At 35.2% G+C, this 21,312-nt stretch overlaps 1 protein-coding gene across 4 annotated transcripts in view; it reads left to right on the forward strand.

Moving 5' to 3' along the window:
- LOC121731909 (RNA-binding protein Musashi homolog Rbp6) overlaps nt 1-21,312 on the forward strand; it is a 618,826-nt gene that overhangs the window by 119,642 nt on the left and 477,872 nt on the right. The window lies entirely within an intron of this gene.

Raw genomic sequence — 21,312 nt, forward strand, 5'->3', positions numbered from 1 at the left:
TCGGCACCGGCAGCCTTAATTGCTCCCAGCATATTGCTGTATATTTAAAACATAGAAACTAGGCGCTTTAGTAGTTTTTTTTTCAGTTAGCAAGCATCTAATAATATTGGTGGCTTAATCGGAAGTTATGTGTTTCATTATCAAGCGTCAAAGACAAAACATCTGTTTCTACTACTTTTTCTCATTACTTTATTAATACTTATATTAATACGCAAGCGAAAAACTTTGTATCCCTTTTGAAGCAAAATGCGACAACGTAGTTGAATGAAATTTTGCACAGTTATAGTTTATATGGTGAAGGAGTGCATCGAGCTAATATTCTTTTTTTAATGAATCTGAGATACTAAATAGACAATGCTTACCCGGCCAGTCTGAGATCAGATGAGTCCCAGATACGAGAGTTGAAAAAAAATATGATAAAGTCAATATTTTTTTATTAATTACATTTTACGTAGTAGTCCTAATGTCGTTAAAACTAAGGTCGAATTTCGACCATTGGGCAACCTCTAGTTTAATTAAAAGTAAGAATCAACTAGACTATATTACTATATTTTATACTATACTAGCTGTCCCGGTGAACTTCGTGTCACTTTAAAACCTTCCCTGGACTTCTACGAATATTTTAAGATTAAAATCAGGCCAATCCGTTCAGCCGTTGTCGAGTTTTAGCGCGACTAACACATTTGAAAATCCATTTTTATATATAAGATTTTTCCGTGATAAATGCCATGTCTTATCCCGGGACCCAAACTCATTCCAAAATTTATCTTAATCAGTTCTTTAGCGCGTAGAGCATAACGACAGATTTACATTTAAATTATCAGTATAACTACGTCCTACCTCAATATAAATTAAAGTATCAAGATCCAAGCGCAGTACATGACGTGTCTTAACTCTTAGGTCTGGAGCGCGTGCGACCGCGGATGCGCTCAACGGCCCTCGACCTCCCGGCCTACATAGCGAGCACCCTGTATGCGTCATTATGAAAACCTAAGGTCTGGTCACGTCTGAGAAAAGTTTTTCTAGGTATTGTTGGAAAACAACGCGTATTGAAATATTGTGAAACGGTACGCTGCTGAAAAAACAACGTAATAATGTTATAATTAATATCATGATACGGCCGCACATGCGTGATGCGTCTATCGTACGAAGCTTCGTGCTATGATGAGTCCATTGAGACGATACCATTGGACGATACACGCAGATCGTCCAATGGTATCGTTTTAACCCTTAATTAGGCGCATCAAAAAAGTTACACAAGTAGTCGCATGGGGTCTCCACTGACCCCAAATAAAAAAATGAAAATTAAGTTGAAGAAATGAATAAAAAAAAGTATTAATTATGCGAATTGTTAGAATGCTTTAAGATAATTAATCTTAATAAGCAAAAATCTTAATTTGCTTCTATACAACTAAAAAAATCAATCAACTACTGCTCTGTCTCGAAATCTCATAAATATCACTATGGTTAAGATCGAGATTAAAAAAATGTATTATTCACTTTGATAACCAGATTTTTTTGCAGCACCGAAGGAAAAAAGTCCTGAGCTAATACTAACAAACATATTTTCCTCATTTGTATGATTTGTTACGCAATTGGTCATCACCCCCTCATCATCATCATCATCACCATCCAGTAGTCAGGGATTATTTTAGCCATCTCTAGGCTCTTAAATCTTGTCTACCGATTCATGCCCGTCACAAATCGATACATAGTTTTGAAGTTCGGAGGCTATAAACTCGCAAAATCTCTTTTGTCTTCAGAAACCTTCGAGCCGCCAGTGTATTTCACTATCTTGATTCTTGACCTATATTGAAATTTTTACAGAGCGATTATATAAAATAAGATTGTCAATAGAATAACATACTCATATATTTATAAATCATTCTAAATTATATCAAAAATAATGTAACAATACATAATATTACAAAAATGGAAACTTGTCTTGTGACAAAAAAAATCACGTAAGTGGTGGCATGGGGTCAGCGCTCAAGAGAGTAGCGACACACGCACCATCCTTAGCTAACCGGCTACCACGTCTTATTAGGATACCTCAATAGGAGTTAAGAAACTACCAAAAGCGTCGTTGCATTCCTGGAACTCTAGCACCTTTTTCTTTCGGTTTGAAAGTGATCTGACCCCATGCGACCAATTAAGGGTTGAGCACGAAGCACTACGCAGGTGCGGCCCGAGCATCCGATTAATTTAATAGGGAAGGTTAGGCAGGATACGCTAACCTAGACAGATCCAGAATATCCTTCCGTATACGGCTGAAGGCAAACCGCAGGTGGGCATCCATAAAGGGTGTCCCCTGCGCATAAAAAGAAAAGTTACGCTAACCTACCCTAACCGAAAAAGGTGCTAACTTCTTTATTAACATTATAAAGCTGATGAGTTTATTTGTTTAAACGCGCGAATCTCACGAACTACAGGAGCGATTTCATGTATTTTGGCTCAGACTTAGAAAGGGAGATAGGAAAGGACATAGGCTTTTCTCCGGGAAAATATAATAATATGGTTTCTTTGAACAGCCTCATTTAACGTATATTAAACAATCTAATCTTATATATAAAATTCTCGTGTCACAATGTTAGGCCGCGTACTTCTCCGAAACGGCTTTACTGATTTTAACCAAATTTTATATGCATATTCAGTGGGTCTGAGAATATATGTAATTGATTGTACTGTTGGTTCTGAAATTCATGTTGAATACTAATAAAACAATATTTTTCGTGCACTTTATAGTGGAATTTAATTTAATATAGTGGAAAAAGTGCACGAAAAATAGTGTTTTATTAGTATTCGGTCTGAGAATAGGCTACTGGGTACTTTTTATATTGATAAGTGCATTTTTTTAATAAATAATAGTAAATTAGTACAACTCGAGACTGACGGCGACCATTGTTTGTGCGACGGGATAGCGATGGACGTTGCCATGGTGACATACTTATTTAGTCACTTCAATAAAATAATATGGGCGAAATATTTTATATGGCAAAGAAACGTTTGCCGGGACAGCTAGTATAATAAAAAAATCTCGTGTCATAGTGTTTGCGCGCGAACTCCGCCAAAACGGCTCCACAATTTTATTGAAATTTCGTATATGTACAAATATGTTAGGCCTATGAATAGGTTTTATCTACTTTTATATTGATACTTGAAATAATTTATATGGCAAAACAACGTTTGCGGAGTCAGCTAGTACATTGTATAAAATTTCAAAGCTATGCCTAATGCCTACCTATCATTATGGTTCATGAACCATAATGATTGCAGTATCTGTTGGTGATAGTATTTCACTTATGATCAATTAATAAAGCAAGCGTTTACAAATTGGCGCTTAGTGTAATTAGTTGTATTTAGTGATTCGTAAAATTAATGGCCCAGCTTTCTCCACGCATGTATGTAATATATCCTAAGTAGTAGTATTATGTCCTAAGTAACATCACTATAATAATAATAAAGTGTAAATATTGACGGCAACTTAAAAAAAACAACTATTAAGGGCCTGTTTCACCACTTCCTGATAAGGCTACTTGACGGATCAAGTATGGAGAATCTGTCAAAAAAGTTGTGAATAGAATTAGGCACTTTATCAGAAAGTGATGAAACAGGCCCTAAGTAAAGTTAAATAATGCGATCACATCTTGTCCAGATAAACTCATTGTAGTTTTTGCGGAAAGATTTCTTGTAATCTTGTAATATTATTGTATACAGCATTGAACAAAATAAATAAATTAATAGTCAAAACGACATAATGTTTTGTCTTGACTCGTAGTTTGGTTTTTGTCAATATTACTGCAATGTTTTGTAGAGGCAGTACCAGCACTGACAGTAAACAAAAAGCATAAAAGGTCTATAATACTAACTCTCAATAAAACAATAATTTGTATTATATTTAGTTTACTGTCTACACCCCTATTCAAGGATGGTTGGTTAGTGTTTCAATTGATGTTAGCCAATCAAAAGCGCTGAATAGATAAACCCCGGTCAAAAAACTAAGAAACCTGGCATAAAGTTGGAACTATAGATTAATTTTTAAGAGCCTGCTTCACCACGTCTTACTGATAAGTCCATCCACAATATCCACAATATCCACAACTTAACTTGACGGATAGAGTCTGGAGAATCTGTCAAAAAAGTGGTGGATACTTGGATAACATATCCGGAACTTTATATCATTTTTATTGTTTCTTACTCTTGCGAAAAAACTTTCTTATATTTATATTTCTTTTACGATTATCTTACAAATTATGTGTAAGAATATATTTCACAGAGCGTTAAGGTGTCTGAAATATCAGAGAATAACGTTTTACCATGTAGTAAGTAGCTCAAATTTATAATACCATTATACACCTGGATATCATGCATCATGAATTTTATTGCTATTTACATAGGTCATCTTTCCTTAGGTTTTAAGCGTAAACGAATAGTATAATAATACATATTAGCAAACTCAGCACATAGATTCAAGATCGTTGAGCCTACTCTACATAGCTTTAGATTTTATTTATAACAATAAGATTATGAATTATTATAGTAAGTTATGACATAAGTACGAATTTACCAATTTCCAGATTAAAATCTTTGCAAAAAAATATTCCCATAAGGTGTGCAAAAAGCTTCCTTATTAACCCTACAAAATTTAGTACATTATTTTCGTTTGTTACTTTAATACTTTAGTATAGCTTTTTTTTAATGAAATAAAGGGGGCAAATGAGCAAACGGGTCACCTGATGGAAAGCAACTTCCGTCGCCCATGGACACCCGCAGCATCAGAAGAGCTGCAGGTGTGTTGCCGGCCTTTTAAGAGGGAATAGGGTAATAGGGGAGGGTAGGGAAGGGAATAGGGGAGGGTAAGGAAGGAAATATGGGAGGGTAGGGAAGGGAAAAGGGTAGGGGATGGGGCCTCCGGTAAACTCACTCACTCGGCGAAACACAGTGGAAGCGCTTTTTCACGCCGGTTTTCTGTGAGCCCGTGGTATTTCTCCGGTCGAGCCGGCCCATTCGTGCCGAAGCATGGCTCTCCCACGTCGACGCTTTAATATTATTATATTAAAGTATTAGCCATTTCTTAAATTGTGTTTTAACCACCGCCTCTTTCCACAAAAATCGCAAAAGTTTCCTTAGCAACACTGGCAACACTGCAACTCATTTCTGTTATATGAGCCACAAAAGGGTTTAAAAATCCTTACACTCGATCGTGAGGGTCGCTTCGTGTGCAAGTGGCGAGCTCTCGACCACTTTAGAAATCTTTGACAGCCACTCAATGCACTGTTACTATGCACATTTTTATTCCTATTATCTTTTCGAGAACGTTCAAACAATGTTACGTGAATCGACGTGAAATTGATGCCGTATTTATGAACTATTACATTCAATAACACTTGCGTTCTATTTGCAAAGAAAATGCGTTATTTTCAACGTTTCCCATCATGTTTCTAGTTCTCACATTCGTTTTAGCATATTTGGAAAATACGGCATTTGTTTAAATATTGTTTTGAGCAAAGTAAGACTTCTGAACCATACTTAATAAAATAGGTTTACCAACTACGAAATAACTGTGCCATTATTTTCATAGCTAACCAAATATAATACAATACAGGGAACAGGTGGTAATGTGGCCCCTGCGTATATATTGGCCCCCATCAATATTTTAATGTTTTAACAACGCTATCCAGTATAATTTTGGTGGAACGGGATGATCGCGGCATGCTACTTATTTTGCATCATACAAATCCAACAGAGGCTGTCAAGTTCGATTGTCATTTGATGGAGTTTAAACTTGCGACCGGCGAAACTTTTAAGTGTGTGTGATTTTATTTCGATAGTTGTAGAGCCATGGGTACAGTATAAAACTTTTGACTAATGGGCTATGTAGACTGTGGAGGCTCCAAAGGTGACTATTACATTTGTGATTTTTGCCGTTAAGTTTCACTTAATGTGCAATACATTTAATGTAACATCTCCGGGTAATGTGACCCACATTACCATCACATTATCTCAAAATACCAAATGTGATTGATTAAGAATAATTAAAACTCTTGATTATCCTGCACGAGTTTTATTTATTCTCTAATAAGACATGTTTAAACAAATGAATAAGAAGTCCCATAATGTATTTTTTAGGTTTCTGACTCCTATATTTTTTTAAATAATGGTTGATAAATAAAGTGGAGGCCAAAGACTTCTATTTAAACTGATGGTGGAGGCCCATATTACCACCTTCTCCTATATTATCTATTTCATTATTATTTTTTTATATTATTTTAACCAGCTTTGAAGCTGAATATATTTAAGCAGAATGATAATAATATTATTGTAAACTTTTTTTAATCTTAGCCTCCTATTACTGAAAACTACGCTAAAATTAGTTTCATTAAAGATGCTAAAATTAGTTGAGTCATAACTTATAAATAAAATATGTTAGAAAAATGCAGCGTACAAAAGTGGTTTTACTTGTGACGACTTACTTCGTAATTAATAATTTATTATTAGCTGATTATAAGTTACTGCCGCCTGCCTGCCATATAAATGTATTTTTATAGTAAATAAATAATTAATAGAGGATATTACCTACCTGTGCAATACAAGGCATAAAATTCAACCTTGTAATGCCTTGTACGAGCTGATATCCGTTGTTTGATAAGTTGCGAAAGTAGATGGATGAAAAAACTTGTATTAGTTTTCCGCTGTGCAAATATTTATGTTATTTGTAAGAGTTTTTATTTAAATACCCTACCAGAATTATAATATTTGCTAATTAGCAAACATTATACTGAGAATAAGGAGTTTCGCATGAGGCCAGACTTCAGAGTCATGTCAATTTACTGGGCATTTTAAATTTCTCAATCGCACCTTATCAAATCGTGTCATATTGGTTGTGATATTGGCATGTCGTAAAAGTTTATAATTTATTATTATATTCTTACGAATAGGCAGCTCTTTCAAGGAATACGGGGCGGGGTGCATTTTCTATACAACGTTTATAGCCTGTTACAAAATACATGTATGGAAAATGCGGCCCGCCCCGCGGCGCCTCTTCACAACGTGTTCATACCTTAACCGTGACGTCACCACAATCGTTGGGAAAACTGCTGCAGTTAGCTCCCCGTCCGCGAAACTACCGCTGCAGTGCGAGGGCCGCGCGATAGATGGCGCTTTTACTAGTTCTACTTTTTAAATAAATTCTTTAACCAAGTGGTTATATAGTGGTTATATAATAATAGTTCATTATATTAGAATCAGTTTAATATTGAAATTTAAATTCAACAAGAGACGAAAAGAATAGGCGTTGAAAATTTGCTTACGAAAAAGATAGACATTTTCACTACAAAATGGCCTTAGAAAGTGACAAAACAGTATGTACTATCAGAGAATTTGATTCCTATGCAGATGGCAGACCTAAGTAATTTGGTCGCGTTATGTCATACTCAACCAGAAAGAGAGGAAGACCTCTCACCCGATGGGACGATGATATCAAAAAAGTCGCTGGCACAAATTGGTGGCAAATAGCCCAAGACAGAGAAAAGTGGTCATCCTTGGAGAAGGCCTTTACCCAATCCGGGGACCTAGTTTAAAAAGTAATATACTTAAATATTATGTTAATACTTAGTTGATAAGAATCTTTGTAGCTTGGTCATATAAAGGCTTTTTTTTATTTATTTTATTTATGTCATACCCAGCCGACAGATCACCACTTACATTGAAATGACATATTCCGGCGAAATGACGTAGGTCCGTCAACTGCATAGGAATCAATCTCCTCGATGGTACATAATATTCTGTTAGCAATACACTGTCATATACACCGCATTGCAATTATTACTTACTAATATTATGTAGCAAAGTAATATTTTACAATATTATAATATTGATTAAAGTACACAAGTCATACAACAAATGAATCTTTCAAAAACAAATTTTCTTTTGTAGCATAATTTTACCGAAATCTGAATTTAACCAAACCGTAACTTATAAGTTGCATTTAACACAGAATATTTCATTAATTACAGCAAACTATTAATTAAACGTAACATTTAGTGCTGGAAGTTAAAAGCTGGTTCGGCGCGAACTTTATGTTCTCATTAAAGATGCTACAAAAGCTCCGCTGCCAAAATTACTCTCGACTCATCGTTTCTGCCCCCACTTTGTATCGCACAATCAAATTATGCTTATCAGGAATAATTAAAAGTATCGCATGATATTTCCGCGAAGTGGAAATCGCATGCGATACATAAAAAATGCGAAAAAGTTTATGTCTGCCTGTTACATCTGTGCAGTGACGGATTAAGACTACGTAATGCCCTAAGCAATCCATGCCTGTGGGCCTCCCTATCTGCACGTCAACTATAGAAATCTTTAAACCTATACCGCCCAAAAACATTAGTTTTTTTCCTGGAAAGTTTTTTTGGTGTTTTTTTTGGTGACGTGAGAGTGAGATGTGAACGTACCCTAAGGACGGATTTTTTTGTGCTTCATCTGGTACCCCCTCAGACGTGATGCCCTAGGCTATTGCTTAATTTTATTAAGGGTTAATCCACCACTGCATCTGTGAAGAAGTAAACTACTAAATTAAATGCTAAACCGATTAAGCTCAAGGGGCCCGGCCTCTCATAGAAAACAAGCAATGGAAACAAAATCCAGCGCCAAAAGTATAAAAATGATTGAGTATACCTATAATATTTTCAAAATAAACGTTTTATTTCCATATTTACACATCAAGTCAACCGATCGGTGGTCCTTTCAATCGCGGATAGATTATATTCAAAAATATCCGCAACGCGATTGTTTTTTTTTTTAAATCAGTGTCCTGTCGAACGCCATTTCCAGTAGTGTTTTAAAAGTTTATTTCAAGCAAATATTGAAACCGTGCGAGTTACAATTCCATTTTTTGAAATTGGAACTCTCGTTGTTCCTAGACCGCTTCGTTGTCCGAATGTTTTTGTTTATTGTTGTTCTTTTTCACGTTTGCGGCCACGAACGTTTTCAAACTTTACCTATTATATACTTACCTAGATATTCGTCACACGGTTTAAATATTATATTGTATGTATTCAGTATTAACATGTATAAGTGTTACCTAATCTGTAAAATTAGTTGCAGGCAGAAAAGAAGCAAACAATTAGTAACAAAATATATTTTACTCATTTGTCTTTGGTCTAAGATTCCCGGTTCTTCAAAGGGTGAATAAGGCAATTTTAAATATCTTCTGTAATACAAAAGTCGCTACAAAAGAATTAAAAATTGTAACCTTACTGTATAATTTTGAAATGGTTTTATAGTACAAAACACTCATTTTACTGTACGGCCATGTTTGATAAGCAATTGAAGTTCATCGAGTCCTTTATCCCAGTGTTATCAAGGCTCATTTCAGAGGATCTAAATTGAATTTAGTCTACCGAGATGCCTAGAAAGATATCTCATGTCCCCTAACGTAGTTGAAGAGTCAAAACTACACAAATTAAACTTTATGTCTCTGATAGTAAACTACTCTGTTAGATTAAGCTGTAAGGAATTAGTCGGATTTTCGGAACTTCATGTTGTGTAATCTAATTAAGTTGAAATTTTAGTTTTAAATGCTAGTACTTATTAGTTACATGGTATTTTATGTATGACCTATGGCAGAAAACTGCTGTGAAGAGTGCTGGTGGATGATGCCGGCTATTCCGTTGCACCAAAATTCGTTTATCGCTCGGAAATCGTACATTTTTTGGGAAAAAAAAACTATGTTATGTACCATGGAAAAAATTGATTCATAGGCAGTTGACGAACCTATGTAATTTGGTCGCAACATGTTAATTTAATATTACAGTAAATTAATAATGGTGAATGGTGATGTTTAGAAGTATCCCCCCATCACTTTATATCAGTAGATAGTAACAGCCGTTGTTAGTAGCACCTACTAGTATAGATTTACTAGAATTATTTTTCTCTAAAAAGCAAAGAAGTAACTTTGAACTAAGTCTTTGGTCTAATTCCCGGTTCTTCAAAGGGTGAATAAGACCATCGTCAAGAAGTTTCACCCATCGGCCATCTCAATTAGGGGCAGATTCCGATATAGCTGGTCATCGATTCTTTTGGCGAAGAGCCAACTGCTCTTTGCTATGATGATAATGGTTTTAGTCGAACAATGACTTTTAGATCAAACAAGTCTAAAATTGTTACAAATGTAACCATCGCCTGAGGTTTGATCGTGATTCGTGAATAATAGATACAAAAATTTGAGATTATTATAATTAATTATTTTTAATGTACAGTCGATTGCTTCGATCGATCGAAAATAAACTGGCATAAACTGATTATATGGCACATAATATTAGCTATTCTATAATAAACCTCATAGGAAACTAGTTCATACCACTCCATAAGTTCATAACGCGCTAAGAAGGACGTAAACGTAGTTGCGATAAGCACCCCGAATTCATCATCGATTAGACGGGCATAATTGCGTCAACGAACAAAATAAAAACATAACGATTCGATAAAGATAGCTTAAGGTATTCCAATTCGCTTATGATAATATTGCCTTTTTATTAATTTGAGTCGGGGAAGGAGCTCGGATATTTTCGTGAAACAACAAATTTAATAAAGTGGCCGTAGACGCTGAATTATTCAAATGCTGTGGTACATTATTTATGGGACCGTCATGTCTGCGACACACACTTACCTGTGGTTTGCATCTAGAGCACGTCCTAGCAATATCGGCAAGATTTGATGCAGAGAGATTGGGCCGAGTGTTTGCGGCTAAAACATTGTACGTTTGCCAACGAAAGCGAATTGTGATATTTTTAGTTTCGTTAATTACATTATCTATGTATCTTTATATAAAAAAAAACTTGAGAGGTGTCAAGGCCACCCGAATGGAACGAAGTTATTTCTTATGTTCAAAAAACCTGTATACATAACTATGAATAATAAAAACTAAGGAATCGTAACTCCCATACTATTACCGTTTTAAATTTGGTTCCTTTTGATCTGTCATGTAACGTCAGCCTAGTACCGCTCAAGGTCACCTAAATATTGCAAATGTATTGAAATGTGTACCTAAGGTACACTTTTTTGACAAGTATTGTGGAGCATGTTTTTTGACGGAGTTACTTTTCCTTAGTTTTTGTTATTCGTAGATACATAATATACACTCAAAAAAATATTAAAAAAACTCCATCTACTGACGCCCAGGAATACTAACAACGCCTCGCTGTTTATTCTAAATAAACGCCATCTAGTTGACGCACAGGAATACTATCAACGCCCTCTGCTCCTACCATGCAGGTACTAATAAAAAAGTGTCCTTACAACTTTTTCATTCTAGCCCAAGGCGTAATACGCGATTAGGAACTACGTTGCAATTAAATTTAAATTATTTTAGTCTCGCTAAAACTGCAAACGGCTGAACCGATTTGGCTAATTTCAGTTTTGAAATATTTTTGGAAGTCCAGAAAAGGTTTGAATTAGGAAGAAAGTGATACGAAGTTCACCGGATCTAGTGTTTCTAATTAATAATGGCGTTGATTTGTTGATTGTAAATCAATGGGCTTGAGCTTATACCGAAACACTTTTTATTCGATTTCCCCATATTATATCGGGAGGCCAATCGAATCCGTTTGGACTGATCGTAAGCCGATCTCACCTGAGGCTGTCCTGACTCCTGATGTGTTCTAGGACATATCAGGAGTTAGGAGAGTCGAGCGTCCTGAAAGCGTCCAAAATGTCTTAGGTCCTATTCTGCAGAGATTATTGAAGAGTGCTCGTCCTAGGGTCATCATATCCCTACTATAATTAGGTACCTAGAATAGAAGTTAGGTTCTCTTTCAAGTTGCGGCAAGAAAAGAAGAAAAGAGAAACGTTATTATACAATAACAATTAATAACAAGTTGAACGATGCTGTTAATGAAACCAGTTAATCTGTATACAAAGTTTCTTTGTGGTCATAAGGCGTATTGAAACCACATGCACGGTATGAGTTAAATCAAACAGGCATTGTTTTCTATAATATGGGCTTTGTAGTAAATAGGTTTTAATTATGTATGTATCGGGTAAAACTTGAGACATACGGCAATTGTAGCACACTTACAGCAGTTTGAGTGACCGACGGTCGCGCAATGGATGTTGAAAGTTGGGGTAAAACTTATGAACGGCATGATAATTCCAGCACTCCAACGGCCTTACCTTTCCAACTTTTACCAACCGACTTCCAAAAAACGAGGAGGTTATATGTTCGGCTGTGGATATATATTTTTTTTCAATACCAATCTCATCACATTCCGAATGCAATCCTAATTTTGATGTCACGTTACGTACTACATTGGGGGGGGGGGCAAATTACCCAGGTTCTGGGCCAGGGGGGGGGGGCAAATCAGATTTTTCATAAGCTAGGTGTTTATAAAGAATAAAACATTAATAATTTTTAGTTGTGAAAATATTGTATTGCAAACAAATAGCAAAAATTCGTTTTCTTAATTTTTATAGATAAAAGTACTAGATAATATACTTAGTAGGGACGTCAACATGATCCAGGGGGGGGGGGGGGGAGAGCTGCCCCCCCCCCCTGCCCCTCCCTCGGTACGCCCATGGGTAACATTGTAATTCAAGAGAAGAGGAGAGAGAGGCTTGCTTTACAATACATCTTTGAACTCTGCGTTTTTAACGTTTTCATTTCTAAGGAAAATACTGAATACCAGAAACACCACTGTTATTATCAGTTTTATACGATTCGTAACCTTTAAACCAATTGAAAATTCAATTAAATTAGACAGAAAACTTGGTAAATATGGTCTGATTGAATAAATAAAGAGCTGCCCTTTACTGCCGCTATAATTTATCGACTTGTGCACTTTAATATTCGAGAAGCATTGATTTTCTTTTCAATTTGTGAATAAATAAGTCGCTTGTTATGGGATTGAGGTCGGTAGTATGCAACCCTGTGATTTGTATTTTAGGTAGGTTTGCCTCCCTTACACTATGACATACAGACATACTTATATTACAGACATTTTCTGAGTTACATAATGTTTTGATCTTACCTGGTATTTTTTGAATACCACATAAGGACGAAACAACCTGAAACCCGAAACCTTTCAGACAAGGACTTAATTTTTTTTTAATTTACACAATAAATAAAACATAAGTATTTAAAATTAATAGTTTTTAGTTCATCGTAAAAATAATAAATGTGCTTCATTAAAAATCGATAAAAATTATGATTTGGTTTTCCTACATCTACGTCTTGGATGCTGGCAGTTTTGATAAATAGTCTCTAGTCTTCGGGTAATTGTTTCTTTCTGAAATAAAACAACATCTTGGGAGATTAATAGGAATAGAAATGTGTCTTAAAATTACCAGAACGTTTGTGTTATCATCAAATATAGTTATAATAATATATTATAATACTAGCTGTTGCCCGCGACTTCGTCCGCGTCACCATCTATACTCTATACATATAAATAATATTGAAGTGTCTGTTTGTAATATTGAAAGAACCGTTTTTTACTACATGCATATGAATATATATATGCTACATACACCAAAACAACATTTTTTACAATTTTTGTCTGTATGTCTGTCTGTCTGTCTGTTTGTTCCGGCTAATCTCTGAAACGGCTGGAGCTATTTTGCCGGGACTTTTTTTGGTAGATAACTGATGTAGTAAGGTGTAACTTAGGCTACTTTTTAACCAACTTCCAAAAATGAGAAGGTTATATTTTTACTTTTTTCATAATATATTTTGTTAGCGGACTATCCTTTTATCTTTGTTAGGGTATTATACTATGTTGACGCGGACGAAGTCGCGGGCAACAGCTAGTAGTATAATAACAAAGATGGATAGTCCGCTAACAAAATATATGAAAAAAGTAAAATATAACCTCCTCCTTTTTGGAAGTCGGTTAAAAAGTAGCCTAAGTTATACCTTACTACATCAGCTATCTACCAAAAAAGTCCCGGCAAATAGCTCCAGCCGTTTCAGAGATTAGCCGGAACAAACAGACAGACATACAGACAAAAATTGTAAATAATGTTGTTTTGGTGAGTGTAGCGTATAAATATATGAATGCATGTAGTAAAAAACGGTTCTTTCAATATTACAAACAGACACTCCAATTTTATTTATATGTATAGATGTATAGATGTATTATAGATGTATAGACTAGGTGTAGACTACCTAGGGCCATGATGGAAAATCATAATTTTCACCATGATTGCTAAGGTGTAGTATATTATGCACAATCAAAGTCAATTGGCAATCATACACGAATAATATGCCCTTTCACGCTTTTGTTAACCCATATTGTCAATCATTTAACGCCTCCGTGGTCTAGTGGTATAGAGCGTGGCTCTTGACTCGGAGGTCGTGGGTTCCAATCCCGCGTTGGAAACATGTTATTTCCAATTTTGGTTAGGATAATGCAGGCTGATCACCTGATGATTGTCTGACAAGTAAGATGATCCATGCGTCGGATGGGCATGTAAAAAGTCGGTCCTGCGCCTGATCTCTCGCCAGTCGTGTCGGTCGTCCGTCCCATTGGGTTATGAGAGTAAAGGAATAGAGAGTGCTCTTGTGTACTGCGCACACACTTGTGCACTATAAAATTACTCCTGCGTAGCTGGCCTGGTTTCAATGAAACCGGCCACCGTCACCGAAACCGAAGTGGGAGCTATTATTATTATTGTCAATCATGAGCCAAAGTAATAGCGGTTTTATAATTACTCTATGGTAATAGGTACTTACACCTAAAATTATTATGTATCATTATTTCATACTTTACTTTTGTAAGTAGATAATTTGCACAAATAAAAAGCTTTCGTTAAAATATACGTACTTAAATGTACACAGTTCAAATTAAACTAGGTATGTTATAGACTATAGTGTAATATTTGAAACTTTTTTGCCCTAACAATTTATATAAGTTCTATATAAATTTTTAGGGCAAAAAAGTTTCAATACTCAAATTTTGAACCATTTGAATAATACATTCAGAATGAAGCGGCAAAACAAACGATTTATAAAACAATAAGATTCTAGAACAAAGACTGGGATTATGATAAACGATACGCTGGACGTTTTAAAATACTAAAAGTTTTTAAAATTGTATACGTCCACGTCAATGTAAAAACTCGGCAGGATTTAAATTTAAAACTGGTCCGACGTTCAAACGCTGTGACATGTCTATTAATATTAGAATAGTTTTTGTGGGAAGCGAGCGTATCACCTGATACTGCAATAGTAATGCTGTTACCTTTTTCTTTTTACCTTTTGCTGTCTACACTACTTTTAAGATGAATCTGGTATGTTTTGGCAGCTTTTCATACGAAAAATAGTTGTTAAGCTACGGCGTTTCGCAAAACTGTTGAAAATCAATGCGCTATGATCCGCGTCCCTCAAATCTTAGGTTAAATGGTAGCCTATATCTTATATCTTTAAACGAGCAATTCTTGTATATAATATATAATTGGAATCTTGGAATCGGCTCCAACGATTTTCATGAAATTTAGTATATAGGGGGTTTCGGGGACGATAAATGATCGATTTAGCTAGGTTAGCTAGGAATAATTTTTAGTAAATGTCATTTTATTCGTGTTTTATCGAATACCGAGCAAAGCTCGGTCAAATAGCTAGTTATTATATTAAGTATGTTAATCCATAGCGAAAATTTTCATCAGCAGTCGTTCCGCCAAATCGCATCGCAGAATTAAAGTACTTACCTATACTTGGTTCACTTATACTAATTTAGAATGATGAAATTTTGATCTAAATCCATTCGGTATTGCCTTTACTACGCTAGTGTTATGCTAGTGTCATGTGAACCCATGTGACATCAGGTTTATTATTATAATAAATGTACGTTGACGTGTGCGTAAAATACCTAACACACACACTAACTAATATAACTCTGTGTGTGTGTGTGTATGTGTGTGTGTGTGTGTGAGGTAGTGTATGTGCATGCTATTTGCGGTGTATCGTAATTAGACGCTATAAATAATAATCGTTCAGCATCCGTGTACCATAGATCAAAGACGAGTCAGATACGCCGTGACCATAGACATTCGAAATACGAGAAGCGGCGGAAAAAACTAGTGTTTTAAAGCTTTTAAGTTAAAGTGCTTGCTTTAAGTTTGGAGATTGTAAGATAAACGTTTTGTATACTGCCTATATTTAAAAAAATAGATTTACTTGTATATTGATGCCAAAGACTAGTATAATAAATTCCATAATAACAGGAACCACCCTCCCTGACAATTAATTCAACTATTTTTAAAAGGCGCTTAATACAAAATGTTGCCATCTCTTAAAATAATTTTAATTTTCATCTTATTATCATAAACAAAAATTTTACACCCTCATCTGAAGAACAAGTACCACGTAATATTTGTATGTCTGTAGTTCCTTTTTATAGAGCAGCACTTGTCTGTCACTTTCGAGCTCTGCGCGTAACCAATCAGATTGTTTGTCTCGGTAAGATAAATGATGATGTTTCGTTTCAAACTGATCGTTTCATTTGTGATTTCTCGAACCACTGAGTATTAGTTACGGGCTGTGACGATTTTCTAAGATTTAATGAGCTCTCATTGATGATCTCTAAACACCTGTAATGCTGATATCAGACGCTTTATTCCATCATTTCGAATTATTCACTCCAAGTGATGCATCTAAATTCGAAACAAAAATGAAACATACCAAAATACTCAAAGAAAAATGAAGTGCTCATCCAAATTATAAATCACTCGAGTGAGCCGTCTGATATCACTTTTTATGTAATTTATAGATTTGTAAAGAATCACATATTAATTTGATAGTCTTATTTCTCTTCAAAGTTTCTCAAAATTGTAGTTTTAAATTTACTAATTCAATTTATTATTATCAATATTGAGTATGGTGATTAATGATAACAACTGCTGCACCTTTATAATAAGGAATTATAGAACAAATATTTAGCAGTGGAACGAAATATTAGAACCTACTAAATATTTAAACAGCTAGTATTTTTTTTTATTAAATAAGGGGGCAAACGAGCAAACGGGTCACCTGATGGAAAGCAACTTCCGTCGCCCATGGACACTCGCAGCATCAGAAGAGCTGCATGTGCGTTGCCGGCCTTTTAAGAGGGAATAGGGTAATAGGGGAGGGTAGGGAAGGGGAAGGGAATAGGGGAGGGGATTGGGCCTCCGGTAAACTCACTTACTCGGCGAAACACAGCGCAAGCGCTGTTTCACGCCGGTTTTCTGTGAGAACGTGGTATTTATCCGGTCGAGCCGGCCCATTCGTGCCGAAGCATGGCTCTCCCACGTAGTAAAATAAAATTAGATAATGTTTTTTGTAATTAAATGCAATATATGAATATGTACAAGAATCACCAAAGTCATCTAATATGTCGTCCTAAAAACAAATCGTCGATTGATTGAACATAAGTGAGCCATTAGGCCTTATAATTAACGACGAATTAGTGCGCGGACATTGAAACGTAATTAACAATAGAGCAATTAAGTTTCGGACGGTCTGAAAACGAATTTCGCGGACGGTCCGGTCGGTTCCGCTCTGCCGGACAATGCGTTCCACTGATTCCGCTGACGTTTTTGCTGACTACGATTGTAGGTGAATGCGGCTTTGAAATTTGAAAGGATATTTGGTAATTTGTAGGAGAAAATTTGTACCTGGGAACCTAAAGCGCAGATCTAGGAGGCTGGTGGCTGTTGTCTATGACTTGAAGTCACATGAGAGACAACTGTTCCTAACTCACGCACAAAATGTTATCCAAGGACAATTTTCACTATGCCGAAATGAAAACAATTATTCATGGTGTTATTTTGATTGACTTTTCCTTCTCGTCCATGCTCTTACCATCTCTTACTAGTTCACTAAGAGATACATTGCAAATTGTTTATTTATTAAAAAAATCGTGACCAATCAATAAACTAGTTTAATTTATTTTGCTCGTTTGCCCCCTTATTTCATTAAAAAAAATTGATAGATAAGTAGTGTAATTTATAAAATGCACGAGTTTTTTGGAGTTAAAAAATTACGCACCTTTTTTAAACTACGGAGTGATTAAGATCCAATTTAGTTTAAGTAGAACTAAAATAAAGTAAAACGATTTGGTTAAAAGAATAACATTATTATTATTATGAAAGTTAAAAGTTTTAGTTCATTTCGCCGTGTAAGTACAGTAGAAAACTAGACACCTGAAAGTTATTTTGATCTTAACGTATTATCTAAACATCGAACATATTATTTTCTCCATAGAAATGATCCTCCAAACATAAATTATATAAAGCCGCGAGCAACACTTTCATAAACTAGAGCTTCCCAATTACTTTACCGATTTCGCACAAAGCTATAGATTCACGATTACACCTCGATTTAAAGAATCCCATCTGAAATTTAAATAGAAGGCGGATAAAGTTCCTACGTATTTTTGCACTACGACGGCGAAAAACATCTTGCTCCCATATAAAGGAGTTAGCTATAGACTTTAGATTTGTCTACGTCAATAAAATCCATTATAAATGCGAAAGTGTGTATTTCTGTATGTGTGTTACCAAACCGCTGAACCGACTTGCCAAAGGTATAGAGATACTTTAAGTTCCGGGAAAGGACAAAGGGTACTTTTTATCAACTAAATTATTTACTCTACTTTTGGACTCTAGCATCTATGCTCAACACAAATTCCCACTTAATCCTAATTAATCTACTAAATAAATTTCAGTGAGTATTGACGGATTTGTGACTAACTATAATATAGAAGACAGATTTGTTTAAAAACAATATAGAGATAAAACCTTTCGACGAATAAAAAACATAACAAAAACGTTCCTTAACGCCATCCCTGAGCAAACGACTTTGACCATACATTTGCCGCGATGCCGAGATCTCACTAAATCCTATTTTTTTACTTATCTTAGTTCAAAATTGACATTAAAAATATCAAAAGGCAAAGAAATTGTCGATCTATTGGCGTGTGTTTCAAATAAATTTAATTTTTAAATACTAGGGAGATACTGAATATAATATGCTTGAATTTAAATAAATTGGTATTACTTTGGAAGCTGATATCATGAGTATAATAAACAAAATAGGAAATTAATAACGGAGAATGGAATTTTCATATTATGCTGAAGATGATTGCTTTATTTTTCTTATAATTTCGAATTTATTAAAAAAAAATTCTTACCTTCAAATTATAAGTTAATAAGACTCTAAAAACGGTAAATTACAACATCTCCGTAGGGGGAGAGTCTTAAGAGGAGTCCACACCGCCGTTTTTCCATACAAACGTTGTCCCCTGTTTCCTCCCTGGATAATGCCGGTAAAGTTATGATTTATTTCCTGAATATCTATGGCCACTATTAGCTTGTCCCTATGTTTTCTTTTTTTTTTTTTCATAATTTTATTATTGAAAAAAGATAAGAACGTCTGTTACACCATCCTAACTACGATACACCTCAATATAAGTGTATCCACACCTTTATTTTAATATTCAGAAACCCAAGTGTGCACACAGCTTTACCGCGCTGTACCGCACACGGTGCAAGATTTCAACATCAATTAGAGGAAATATCCAAGTCAGCAGAAGCGGCCACCACCATCGTGCGACCAGCGGAGGACCTCATTCTTTTACTTCACTTCAGTAGGGAATCACTCTTAATTTGTAATTTGTAATTCATAATTAGTAATTTTAATTTTAATTAATGTAAAAGCTATAATTAATAAACTATTATTCAAAATTTGCTTTTTTTTGGCACCCACGGCTGCAGCTATCGTTACTCGTCCAAAAACCCAAACAAAAACAAAACTGGCTAAAATATACAAAAAAACATAGGAACACAGCTCAAGCCTTGCTTTAATTATTAATGAAAAAAGTACTTAGATCGGTTAAGTTTTGGAGACGGAATCAGCGGACAACGAATCGAAGATTTTCTGTTCTTTTATTAGAACTTTTGTCGTATTGTCTCTATCGCGCTCTGCGGTGGGAGACTTGAGATTGGTGAGACAGCAATACATTTTCAAATACCTATTTTCAATTTCTCTCGCCCCTGGCGTATCCTCTTAAGCTAGCTTCACCTTTCCAGATCGATCGTAAGCGGATAGTGTATCAGAGGCCTAAGTGTCCACAGATTTATATGAGACGATTAATATAAGTTCCAAACGCCTGACTATACAACCAGGTCGGCCGGCACAATAATTCACACTTACTAACGAATTAGCCTAACCTCACTAGGGGACAGTTACTAATGGTACAACTCACAATCTAGCCATTTTTAACGCTTATCTCTTTATGTATATAATTTTATTTCATAGTCTTTTTAAAATGCAGACAATTTATATGGAATCGATTTTCTGAAATTTCAATTTTGCAATTGAAAACCTGAAAGGTTTTGAGAAAATTAGTGATCGGAAGTTGTGCTAAACGTAAAGGTACTTGTATAAAACTGTATAATTTTGTTACTGAAGAAATACAAGGACATTTGAAAAAGTTGACGAGCGTTTTCGAATTTTAAAACAGTTTGTATTTACTCGATTAGGGTGACTCGAATTATTGTTTCATGCCGCGTGGCCTTTACGACCGGACATTGATAAACTCGTCGCTTTTATTACAACTGCATAGGGTTCAAAGTCATGTCGACGCTATAACAGCATGCCGTTAATAAAAACTAACGTAGTAATTACACACACCCCTTTATTAGTCGTGTATCAATAAATAATCACTAGCACAACAGGTGCGCTTTTTATTCTCACTTTTTTACACTGAAAAATTTGTGACATGTCCATTGTCCATTACTTTTAAATTATTACATTGTACAATTTACTGTTGCGGATCACGTATCACATGAAAATCGCTTATAAGGGCCGTGGAATCGTTCACAGACACACATTTTCACGAATAAATATTATGTACGTAATCGTTGATCACAATTCACAACACATAATATTATTTAGTTTAATATTATATTTTATTCGAAGCGTTCTTTTGCAAAGGCAAAGTTTTAAAACTTGTCGAGTAATAACTTTATCGATATCACATAGTGATATTATTTTTTTGATATGCAAAAATGCCCATGTGTTGCTCAGAATCACAAGTTAGTACAAACGTTCATACAAACGTTATTAGGGGCCAGATTTCGCGCTTGGCTTCGCGTATTCCTCAGGGATTTGCTTACTTCAAGGGGAAAGTAGCCTTCGCTCCGAAGCGCTTAGTAGTGGAAGCGTTAAAACAAACTTATCTTATTTAGAATTCGATTTTGGGATATTTTAAAGACGTCATCAGGTTTTACAATCGTTAGATTTGTAAATCGTATTAAGTATAGGCTTAGTGATAG

Source organism: Aricia agestis, chromosome 11 (genome assembly GCF_905147365.1).
Source record: "Aricia agestis chromosome 11, ilAriAges1.1, whole genome shotgun sequence".
NCBI lineage: Eukaryota > Metazoa > Arthropoda > Insecta > Lepidoptera > Lycaenidae > Aricia > Aricia agestis.